We start from the raw sequence: 10,300 nt of genomic DNA on the forward strand, positions 1-10,300 counted from the left end.
AACATGGCAAGAGCTTGATAAATAAGCCTTATTTTTGGTATACTAACTTCAAAATTGAACAGAAGATGATACAAAGTACAGTGGATTGCCAATGCGTTGTATCGTCCTTTGTGGTGAACGGTACTTTAACATGAGTTTTGTCTTATTTTCATTAAAATTTCCTTGATAATGTTGATTTCTTAGATGCTTTATGACGGGCTGCCTTTTTCATCAGATGCACAATCCCTTTTTTATTTTTGGATGTCAATCTTGATAAACGAAAACGAAAAGCCTTGTTCTAAGAGTACTTGCTTTAGTCCATTTTATTGATAATCTTCAAAGGCAGCAGCAACATTCCATTTTTACCTTTACTTGGCTGTGTTATTTTTGTTTTAAAACGACAGAAATAAAAACAAATAGAAAATAACACGTTCGTCTATTTTTGTATGATAGATGTATGTATGATTTAAATTAAAAACTGCTAGTTTTTGTTTCCTCCTACTAACCTTCATTTAAAGAACTATCAAATGGTTATGTTTTCTGAAATCCATTTTACTTTGGTTTCGAAAGTATGCAATATCAACACAGTTATAAAATAATGGTTAAATGCTTTCACTTTTCATACGGTGGGTATTGTCAACAAAATGATGCATTTTTTTTTAAATCTGTTTACATCGGTTTTAGCAGCCTGGTAGCAATCTTATCATCGTTAGATTAGTTAGCCCGTCGAATAAAACAAACATAGTCAGTCAGTTTCACCAAGCAAAATCCATTTTCCCGTTTTAATTAACCTGTCAAAATGTTCGCACGTGTATTTTAAGTAACTTTTAACATATTTTATTGTGTGTTTTTTTACATCAAGGGACTCTCTAATTCTTGTAACATCCCTGAAATCACTGATTTATCAACAATCGTATATGACTCTTAAAGTTGGAACATTTGTTGCTATCATTTGTTTCAAGTTTCGCAATTTTTAAATTTATGTTTATATCGTAAGTTTCAACATGTGGATCAGTTTCATTTACCGTTTAGGCGGCAACTTAATTTTGCCCGATCATATGTTGTATTAAACTTAAATGTTACCATTTATGAACGGGGAGAACGTATTGATTCTCCTAAATTACTGATACAGTTTAAAGCACAAACAAAAACACAAACAAAAACACAAACAAACACACACACGCACGCACGCACGCACGCACGCACGCACGCACGCACGCACGCACGCACGCACGCACGCACGCACGCACGCACGCACGCACGCACGCACGCACGCACACACACACACACACACACACACACACACACACACACACACACACACACACACACACACACACACACACACACACACACACACACACACATACACACACACACACACACACACACACACGCATACTTGTGAATTCGTCCAACCAGAAAAATGTGTTCTAAACCTACCAACCTGGGACCACCATTTACAGATACTTTAGAAAGCTGATAGCGATAATGAACAGCGATCAAGTTTCGAACCCGAACACGAATTTAACATAAACATTATGATAAATAGAGTTATAAATCAGCGAATTTACATGCAAAACGGGAAATTCGGTGCGTGCAAACTGTGGAACTGCAATGTGTGCCAACTGGGAAACGGTGTATACCAACAGGGGTACTAAGTGCGTACCATCTGTGGAAATTTAATGTGTACCAACAGGGGAATTGTGTTTACCAACAAAGGTTTTTAGTGCGTACCAACTATGGAACTTTTTGTGCCAACTAAGGAACGGTGTATACCAACACGGGTACTATGTGCGTACCATCTGTGGACCATTAATAATGTGTGCCATCAGGGGAATTGTGTTTACCAAGAGAGGAACTTAAGCGCGCAACCACTGTGCAACTTCAATAACTTGCGTTCACCAACAGGGTTAGTTGTGTTAAAATAAAATATTTGAAAAAGATTTTAATTAAATATGCATATAACATAGCCGTATATGAGTTAAGCACCTTGCTTATTTGATTGACACAAATATTTTTCACATCAAAATAAGAATCAGTTACATAACAAAAATCAAGCCATACATTAATGAATTCATTAGCTATAAGCCCACTACAATTATGCAATGTGTAAGCGGTGCGTCAGTCGAGTTGTAACACACTGGTCTACCATTCCAGAGGTGCCCAGTTCAATTCCTGGCCGGGACACTGGACATTTCAGAAATGCTTCACATGTTTCCCAGCCAACTACAGATGTACAAAATCCATGTATGAAACCCATTTTATTCTCGCGTGTATCGGTGCTATACACCGAACACGTAAAAGAACCAAGGGATCTATTAGAAAAAAGCTGGGGTATCGCACCCGGATTCCTTTTATCTCAATACTGTCTCTTCTGCTTGCTGTCTCTTCTGCAAAAAAGGACCCCATTGGAAGTCGGTGCTTGCACTTTCATGGGTTATCCTTGACTGCAAGGTCAAACGAAATAAATACATACATACAATTGCTGCATTAAACCATAACAAACATTGTGCTATTATTCAACAAAGAAATACAATACGTTCATAAAACTAAAAAAAAATAATGTTAAGTTTGTTCAGGCCAGGTAGTTTTTCAAACCGATTGAAGGGGAGGGAGAGGCGGCTTTTTTTTAAATTCCTTTATTCCATCCAAAAAAGCATTCACGATTAACACCTACTATGGGGTTTTATATCTTAAAAGTAGAACTGACCATACGCATTTTGATTGTTTGATTGATTGAGTACTGTACCTCTCAAAGTTTACTCCTTTGGCACGGCTGTATGGCAACCTTATCAGGTAAATAATATTTATATAATAATATCACATGCGATTTATAACAAACAAGCGTACGATGTATCAAATGTCATTTAAATACAAAGTTTATAGAAAAAAAAATATATGAAGCTCAGCGGTTAAAAAAACACTAGTTATACACGCTAGAAAATATTATTTACTATACAATACACATTCCTTAGCGATTATCAATACAAATTATATTCTTGAGCATCATACTCTAGTCTTATAATACGAACATTTATGCACATATTAACATGTATTAACTTTTACTTATTTGTACAGATTCTGGAGGCAACGTGTAGGGTAGACATCACAAACTTCCCATTTGACACCCAGTAATGTCCTCTCAAGTTTTCTGCATGGAGCTATAATAAAGAAGAAGTAGCATTGACAGAAGGACTTTAAGGCATCATCATGAAATACTTTGAAGAAAATTCAAGATGGTCGATGGTAAACGTTGTTTCATTCTGGAAAAAAAACAACAACATAATACTATAAATACTGTTGCATAGCATATATTGCAATATTGAATACTTTTAATTTTATTATGTATGGGATCTAAATAGTTTCGTTGTTAATTGTCAAATCTCAACGCTTCCATTTATCTTTAATAATAGTTATATTAACATTATACTTTTCTTGTCTTGACTTATATTTCAAAACGTATATTTTAGGTAGAAACAACAGCAGACTCGGAAAGAGACGATGGTTTTGTGATTTTTTAGATGAAACTGAAGCGGAAGTCAACATTTTACGTGTTCTATATACTCATCCCCATCGTCCTACTTTCGTTTTTAAACGTCCTCACATTTGCACTTCCGATATAGTCCGGGGAGCGTGCTTCTTACGCTATCACAGTGATCCTGTCTTTGGCCGTGTTTCTAACAATAACAGCATCTGAGATTCCGAAGAACTCCGACATCATTCCAGTCATCTCAGTTTACATAACCGCAATAACAGCACTTAGCACTGCAAACGTAATAACGTCTCTGTTAGAATCGCGACTTGCGTCCCGAAATAAAAACATTGACACAATTGACCCAGGGTATATGGCACTCTATCGCTTAGCTCGAAAATGTCCGTGTAAATGTGACGGAAAGAACCATACCGTTAAAGACATTGGGTGGGAAGACGTTGTTGCTGCATTGGATTATGTCTTGTTTTGGTTATTTTTTGTGATTACCTTTGTAGCAACCGTTGTTTGGTTTGTAATTGCAAAAAGGGGGCAAAGGGAGTATTTTAAAACGAATTAACTAATCACGGCAAAGACCATTAAATACGAGGGTGATTCATCGCTTGGCACACACATACAGAAACTAAAAACGAAGGGAAATACGTTCAACGACATAAACGTGGTCAAATGTTGGACATACACGTTTCAGTTAATGCAGTCACCAATATCCCTTAATCAAAACCGCGATAAAAATAACATCTTTCGCGTAAATCTGGCTTATAAAGTCAATTATTCACACGTACGCAATTTGAAGACTGAACGAATCTCATCACCCATAGTTGCAAATGAACATCTCAAAGATGTCAAAGACCCCAGGCATAATGGCATACACTTCTCCAACTCAACAAGTTACGACAAAATCGATTACATCAGAACCACAGCATGGAAGCGCATAAAGTCTTTACCGCAAAAGCTTACAAATGATTTATCCTTCTTTAAACATTCAACTTGTAGAACATGGCCACTTTTGTCTTATTGAACTGAAAGTGAAGAAACCGCTTTGCAGAATAGATCGAACCCGGGGCAACTTGAAAAGTGATCGGTGCTTTCAAGTTAATCTCTTATTATCTGTTGTATGAATAAATCTTTATGGGACACTTCTGAATAAAATTTACTTAAGCAATAGAACAAATGTAATATGCTGGTTGTTAATATTGTTTTAATAAACTTGTCTGATTTTAAATTGTCATTACGCATTATGCTTTTAGTTAAGTGTTTAAACACACGATTTATGTTCCTTGAACATGAATTATGTAAAGTAATATAGTATATACTTCGGTTAAATTTTCATAACATTAAGTTGGAATTATATTTTGCATACAGATGTTTAAGAATATATTTGATTTACATCATATTATTGTAATGGAACTGTTGAATTGTTGAATATTTTATAACATTATTCGCATGTTTTATTATTGTTATTTAATATAATTCAATAATTGTAATTATGTTACATCACTTCTTACTCAAATATCTATTCGGAATGTTAATGCAAAATAAAATTAAAACAGACCCATTTAAGAATAGGAATTGTACTATAGTAGAGAAGGGGACGACGTGGTACCAATATAATTATCACAAAAACACTTCACTTGATTTCACTTCAAATTAACCGTAACCCAAAATTGACGACACCTAAATTCAACGATGTTTTGTTTTTATCGCGTCATCGGAATTCACGTCAGATTTTAAAGGTGAAGGTCGTTTATGTTTTTCCCGCGGTCTACTTCCGCTTTTCGCTCCCGGTGATTTCCGAAAATCATGAAAATTAGACAGGTCATTCTTATATTTGTTCAACGAATTCGCTCTGATAATTACTTTTCTTCACATCTTACTATATAATTCCTACATATGTACCCGTTTTTTTACTGAAATGGTTCGTAGTACACTCCATCGTCTGCCATTGATAGTAAAGATAGTAAAAACCACGTGATATGACGTCACTCGCTGAACACTTGAAAAATACGGAAGCGCATAATTGAATAATTAAGTAAGAATACCAAGAACATAATTTGCAATTAAGGGCATTTTAGTTCTCAGTTTATTTCCAGAAAACTGATACAAAAAGAGACCCATATCGAAAATGCTATGACCAGGCAGATTTAAAATTGGCTTATGATGCAGTGATGAGAAATCACATGTCTGTACAGAGAGCTGCCACTTCTTATGGTGTACCAGTTACTACACTAAAAGATAGGGTCCATGGTAACTTCCCACTAGATAATGTGCAGTCAGGCCGCACCCAGTTATTCTCAAAAGATCAAAAAATCATGTTGGTCAGGCATTTGAATTCCATGGCAGAGGTCTGTTATGGATATTCAAGACAGAAGCTATTAACCTGGCATCTGACTATGCGGTCCACCTTGGCCTCAGAGATAAAGATCACACTCTCACACCCAGATGGATATTCAAATTGCTGAGCAGATTTCCTGAATTTTCGGTAAAAAAGCCGCGCAGTCTTGAGTCTGTTTGTGCAAGATGTGCCACCAGAGGTGCAATTTCAAATAGCTTCACGTAGCTTAATAAGATCCTGAGTGATGCTGAGTCGGCCGGAAGCAATTTTAAATATTGATGAGAAAGGCCTATCGGTCGACCACAAAACCCAAAACAATATCACTGGTGCTGTATACAAGCCCAAGGCAATAACATATGTAAGGTCTCAAACAGTAACCTTGATTGGAGGATCCAATGCCATGAGTAATCATGTACCAACATTTTGTCTTTCCCGGCAAGCGAATGTTACCTGAATTACTGCAAGGTGCCTCCACTGGAGCTACAGGTGTTGTTTCCGAAACGGGTTGGTCAAACATTGATATCTTCAGCCAGTACATGAGAGAGCATTAAGTGAAGTATTTTCCTTACCACATTGCCAAATCCCCCTTGCGTGTCCTCTATGATGGTCATAAAAGCCACATATCACTGCCACTGATTCAATGGGCCAAAGAAAACCATATAATCCTGTTTGTCTTGCCTCCACATTCCAGCCACTTGCTACAGCCATTAGACATTAGTTGTTTTGGCCTTTTTTAAATTTCCTTGAACTCAACATGCCATGGCTACATGCAAGAATCTAGTGGAAGAGTAAAAACCGGTACGATGTGTACAGATTGGCATGCAATGTATATTCAAACACTCTGACACCATCCAATGTTCAAGCAGCCTTCAAGAAGAGTGGAGTATATTCTCTGAACCCGGATGTTGTGTCTGACCTTCACATTGCCCCATCATTGAGTTTTCCAGCTGCCAACGAAAGTGAAACAGCAAAAACAAACAGCCCGAACCAAAGTTGTCAACACTAACACTGATTCAGCAAACACATTCCTGAACAACAGAGGTGGAAACATTTTGAAAAATGTTAAGGCTGCTAAAACTAGAAACACCCTCAGCAAAGTTGTAGGAGGGATAGCGATCACTAATGAGGATGTGATAACAAAAATACAAACTCACATTCACTCGCAGTCCATATCTACGAAGAGGAAATGTATTCCTCCATTTAAAGACCACCAAACACACCAGAAAGAAACCTCTATAATTAAAAACACAAAAGGGAAACAGCGACAACACAAAAAATGAAGACAATCACTGCCATGAATTCTTATAATGATATTAAATCTGAAGAAGAAACGTGTTGTGTATGTGGACAATTCTATCCTGAAAAATCAGATTATGACCACATAAGGATAGTTCAGTGGGGACAATGTGACACTTGCAACAAGTGGGTCCACTTGACATTCTGCCCAAGAGTGAAAGTACTCAGACGTGGTGTTTTCTCTGTTCCACATGTTGCAAAGCATTAGAGTTACAATAACTATTAAACACCTACCTGTAAATAAGTTCAATTTTTTACTCTAACTGTTCACGGTATTGAAAATCTCATACATTGCAAACATACGTTGACCTCTATGATGAAGGAATATCCGCCAATACAAATCGTTGAATTTAGGTGACCTTTCATTCACACTGGAAGGAGTCATATGCCGCTATTTTTGTTGTCAAGTTACGATGAAATGGTTGTTCATCGATTTGGAATCAATGCATGGTAATAAAACTAAATTCAAAGTTAATGACTGTGTGATTTAACAGTTCAATGTTTCTTTCATTTATTTGTTATTGCTGCGTGTATCTGTTACATCGTCGAATTTAGGTTAAACCGGGATAATTATTACATAATGTGACTGAATCAAATGATTAATGAAATATTTTTTAAAAATTGAACACTTGGTATAGTTAAATAAATAAATAAATAAATATTACAAGTCAATTGATGTTGTAATCATTGTCAATTCCTTATAACTATGCTTAGATGTTTTCACCTTTCATAAAGCAAGGCATGCTTGAATTTCATGTGATTAGTTCTTGATGCTCGAAATGAACCTATACAAAGTGCACACGTTTAGTTTAAACCTATTTATTTTAGCTCGATTGCATCGAAAGCCTAATGCATATTCGAAACACTCTTGATTCCGTTTCCTGGGACTAGAACCAGTACTTGGTGACTTTGAGAGAGATCTTAAGAACGCTTCCACGGTGGGGATCAAACCCATGACCTCTCAGGCGCTAGGCGGCCACCATATCCACTATGCCACTGCGACCGTATTGTACACGTTTATCAAATGATCCCTTATTTTATTGAGTTAGAAATATTATAAAGGAAGCCGTTTTGCATATCTTCAAATACTATGCACAATTTACAAAATGTAAAACGATTTTACACCACAATTTCTTCTTGACATTCTCCCCAAGCTAAGGCTACATCTTGCGCAATGCTGACTAACTTTAGTTAACACTGTCCATCGCATAAACGTTTCAAAATTGTAATCTTACCTCACTACATCTCTTTAGAATAACGGGCGGGCTGAAACTTGACAATCAATACCAATAGCGAATTTTAAAAATAATGTTAAGACTTACAAAACCGTCATCCCTCTTCACTTGTATCACGGCCGAAGAAGACTTAATGTCATACATTTCCGCCTCCGAAATAAAGTGCAGTGGAAAAAAAACACTGATGTGATTATAATAGTGTTGAGTTTCAACTTTGCTACTGCAAAAAAAGTGGAAGCTACCATTTTTCAACTTTGGTCCGACTTGTAATTATATTCGATTTGAAGGCATACTGTCAGTTATCCGTCTTTGCTTTGCAAAATTTTCTCTCAATTGTTTTCTTTCTGGAAACGCTACACTGATTATTCAAGGTAATATATTCATCTTCTAGGCTGTTCAACTTTCCTCTAAATATCCAAGTTGTACTAGGCAGCCAGATACAGACGCACGCATACACGCTCACTCTCGTAACTATATACAATGTATTCACGTATTTGAATACAATTAACATTAAGGTATTTTTACAGATATTTATTGTTGTTGGTCTTTTTCTAATAATTTTATTTTTATGTTTAACGTCTTTCTTTTATGTTTTTTCTCCTAAAAGAGAAATCCGAACTTGAATTTTCAGTTATTAAAATAATTACAAAATCTTGTATTGTTTTGGAACGCCTTTTTACAAAAACTTAAAAGTATATGTTTACTGCTTTCTCGCAGTTAAATAAAGTATTATCTTTATCGTTAATATTCAGCAAGGAGTGTATATTCCTGTATGTGTACAGTGTATTAAGTAAATCAAGACCACCGGCCCATAATACATAATACAATATAATACGATTTCAAGATGCGTCATATGTTTCTATAAATGTTATAATATACTTATTTGTTTACACTTATAAGTGTTTATAGCCTGTAAAAGATGGTAAAGGTAACATGTTAATTTCCTAATAGTGATGTCGTTAAAAATCGGTTAATTTCTTTCCAGATGAGTACCAAAATTATTATAAATTCCCTATATGACGATACTTATCACAATGAAAACATGCGTGGCATTTTCAATCAATTTTGACGATGGTACCATTTGAACAATGTGTACATTATCGCGATTCAAATGGTACTTTTAAATGTCAACCAAGTTTAACCTTGAATTTATTTTTACCACAGCGAAATTGTGCAAAAGTAATTTAAAATTGTGTTTAGATATTTAGGGAAAATATATCTTTGGGTCTAGATGCGTTTTAAACATTCATACGAATTAAATTGACTTCAATGTGTATTGAGAAGTGCCAATTTTATGTATGACAGTCAATAATACGTAGTTTTAAAATATAAACAAATGCGTGTTGTCGCCTACGTATTGATTTATCAAGACATACCCATATCCGTATGAAAACAGAAGAATTTGTATTTTAGTGGCCCTGCAGTCTCTTCTGATATCGTCTAATGAAACAAGTATAAAGAAATAATTTCTTCTAGGACATTGAGAAAATTAAAATTTAAATATCAACACAAAACGATGTTTATTAAATGTTCTTAATTGTGGTGAGAAACTTACACTGTGAGCGTTTTCAAAAAAATATTACACGATGGAATGCATATATAAACATTGAGACCTGCCTATGATAAAATAATTCTGGGTTGTCTCTAAGGTATATCATAAAACGTGAGGTAACTTTTAAAGTGACATACTGACGCACTCATCTGATTCAGCGAATGCTTGTCAGTACAAAGATTACTTTTTGCGGCCGTTACAGCAGTAGATATGAGCGCAGTGAATTTAAATTTACATCGTTAGTATTTACAGTTAAAGTGTACACACCAATACAAGTACAGCTTCAAACATTCATGTAAATAAAATTGATATATGTCACAACATCCACAACAATTAAATACAATCGCTTTGTCCATTACTTTTTATTCTACCTATGCTGTTGAGTCGCATAAATGGACATTACAGTTCACACA

General features: G+C 35.5%; 1 long non-coding RNA gene across 1 annotated transcript; it reads left to right on the forward strand.

Annotated features, from left to right (window-relative positions):
* Positions 1 to 2,144: 2,144 nt before the first annotated feature.
* Positions 2,145 to 4,829, forward strand: LOC127858307 (uncharacterized). The gene is made up of 3 exons (XR_008038846.1): positions 2,145 to 2,396; positions 3,061 to 3,228; positions 3,453 to 4,829. It is a non-coding gene; the product is annotated as an uncharacterized LOC127858307 (long non-coding RNA).
* The last annotated feature ends 5,471 nt before the right edge of the window (positions 4,830 to 10,300 follow it).

Source organism: Dreissena polymorpha, chromosome 14 (genome assembly GCF_020536995.1).
Source record: "Dreissena polymorpha isolate Duluth1 chromosome 14, UMN_Dpol_1.0, whole genome shotgun sequence".
In the NCBI taxonomy this organism is placed as follows: Eukaryota; Metazoa; Mollusca; class Bivalvia; order Myida; family Dreissenidae; genus Dreissena; species Dreissena polymorpha.